The 2,500-nt window shown below is 30.0% G+C and overlaps 1 protein-coding gene across 11 annotated transcripts in view; it reads right to left on the bottom strand.

Annotated features, from left to right (window-relative positions):
• Window positions 1-75: 75 nt before the first annotated feature.
• Crag (DENN domain-containing protein Crag) overlaps window positions 76-2,500 on the bottom strand; it is a 61,627-nt gene continuing 59,202 nt past the window's right edge. For all 11 annotated transcript variants that reach the window (XM_070130592.1, XM_070130594.1, XM_070130596.1 and 8 more), the window contains one exon: window positions 76-2,500. This exon is cut by the window's right edge and continues 1,410 nt beyond it. The gene's annotated coding sequence lies outside the window, so the exon portion shown is untranslated.

Raw genomic sequence — 2,500 nt, 5'->3', positions numbered from 1 at the left:
CTTCTATGGCCACCTCCCTCTATGATAATATGAGATGGGGGGGGGGGGGTCGAGAAAGGATTAAATAATATAACATTTATCTTCATTACCTTCTTCAATGCCTTTTATTAATATGTACAGCAAATAGATTTTCCCCATATAAAATATCTCAATTCAACATTATATTGAGAAGCAAATGAACAATAAACCATTTGATAAATCATATAATTGAGCATGACCATCACTTTCATGTGTCACTACCACTTGCTATGGCCTCAATGTACATGAGTAACACATATATTAAAAACAAAGTACCTATAATCTGTTTCCTTGTATCAGTTCCAGTAACTGTAAAGCTTCATTTATCGTCTGATATGATTACTTCTTAGCTAGAAGAGAATAATTTCTAAGAACATGGACAGATAATCTGTAATTCATTTAAATTAATTAAATTTTTGGTTTCAGATATAGCATACAAAAATATCTTAAAATAATGACAATACAAAATATGTTTATATATATATATATATATATATATATATATATATATATATATATATATGTATATGTATATGTATATGTATATGTATATGTATAAGTATGTATACGCATGTGTGTATATGTATGTGTGTGTATGTATATGTACATGTATATGTATAAGTATGTATACGCATGTGTGTATATGTATGTGTGTGTATGGATATGTATATGTATGTGTATGTGTATGTATATATATAGGTATATATATGTATATGTGTATGTATATATATAGGTATATAAATGTATATGTATATGTACATGTGTATATATATCATATATATATATATATATATATATATATATATATATATATATATATATATATATATATATATATAAACAAAATAAACACCAAGAAGAAAATAGTCTGATCAAGTTTAACTGAAATAATTGCTAATGACACAAAAATCATTGAGTATCACACAGTGTTTGCAACTGTCTTATCATCTTCATCTTCATTAAATGAAGATAACCCAGGGTCTGACATAATAAACACATATGCAGTCTAAAATACATAAGTTAATGCAACTGAGGACACAGTATGTTACTGAGAGAAAGAAGAGGTTTGAGTGAGCCTATTGTAAAGGACAGGACAATACAAGAAGTGTTTACATTTAGATAAATTCTTTGCAAGCAAAGAGGAGAGTTTAATGATTTTACAAGAGAAGAATAAGTAATTTTGTATAACCAGAAGGTATAATTATTATGCTTTTCCAAACAACTTTCAACAGACAGTAGTAATTTAAATGTATTGTTATTATCACTGTTTGTGGGAGAGGCAACTTGCAAAGTGTAACTCCCAGTTGTTTAACATTCCAGTTGCATGTCATCTTGAGTGATGACCTGAAAGGTACACGCAGTGGGCTCGAATCTGCTCTGCTCTTATAACCCAAGTCCCAAATCTGGACACACACTTGCAACATGAGTCAATCAAAGCTCTGGACAGAGAAGCACTCACAAAAAAAGGAGAAGGGAAAAAAAGGAAAATAAAGAGGCAAATATGAACTTATCAAAGGGCTCTTTGTCTTTTATCTGTTCTCTTTCTCTCTCTTGTATGCTTGAAGACAACATCCAGTAAGGTCACACACAGCCCTGGTTTGCAGAACTTGTTCCATTCAACATAAGTTGTTCCTCTTTTGCCACTCTGCTTATGAAGTTCAGATTTTTTTTCATCATACAAATACATAGTTCACATAATCAGGAAATATTTACTTGGGAAAGAGAGGAAAACAGAAAGAAAAGATAGAATGTCTATGGAAAGGTGAAGGATATTTATTTTTTCTTTTCTTTTCTTTGTAGGATGAATCTAAACAAGTGAATAAATTTGGAAGAATTAGCAACAAGAATCACTGTCTGAAACTTGAAACTTGGTTCTGACTGAAGGGAAGCAGCAATGAGGGCTGCTAGTTTACTGTTTCAATAAAAATATCTGCTAATGAGTAAGTGTAAATATCAGGCATATACAAAAAAGAGCATACAAAAATTCAGTTAAAAATACTTTTTCTTTTTTTTTTGTATTTTTCATGTTTGTTTGTTTTTTTCCTATTTTCCCATACAACGTTTTAAATAAATCTTGGCTAAAGCTTTTCCATCTGGACTCATACTCATAAATTCCTGCAGTTCACATCTGTAAAGACTTCCTCAGACTCTGTCTCTTCTTAACACTGACTACTACCCTTTTCTATAAAGAAAATCACTAGAAAAAATAAATACATTGATAGACTCACATATTCCCATTCTCATTTCCATGCATACGTACTTATGAATAAATGAATGAGTGAATGAACTAAAAAGAAAAACACAAACAAATGCATCTACATACAAACAAATACATACACACACAATCTGTTTCATTACATAAAAATAAACCTCTATTTATGTGATGGTTTAATGTTACTTTGGTAACTGAAGATGCCAATGATAACCCATTACCAGTAAAGAAAACACAAAGCTCAAACAATCCTTCTATTAACACAAAACT

Source organism: Penaeus vannamei, chromosome 15 (genome assembly GCF_042767895.1).
Source record: "Penaeus vannamei isolate JL-2024 chromosome 15, ASM4276789v1, whole genome shotgun sequence".
Lineage (NCBI taxonomy): Eukaryota > Metazoa > Arthropoda > Malacostraca > Decapoda > Penaeidae > Penaeus > Penaeus vannamei.
Note: the sequence above shows the minus strand (reverse complement) of the source record. Positions and strands in the feature narration are given on the sequence as shown.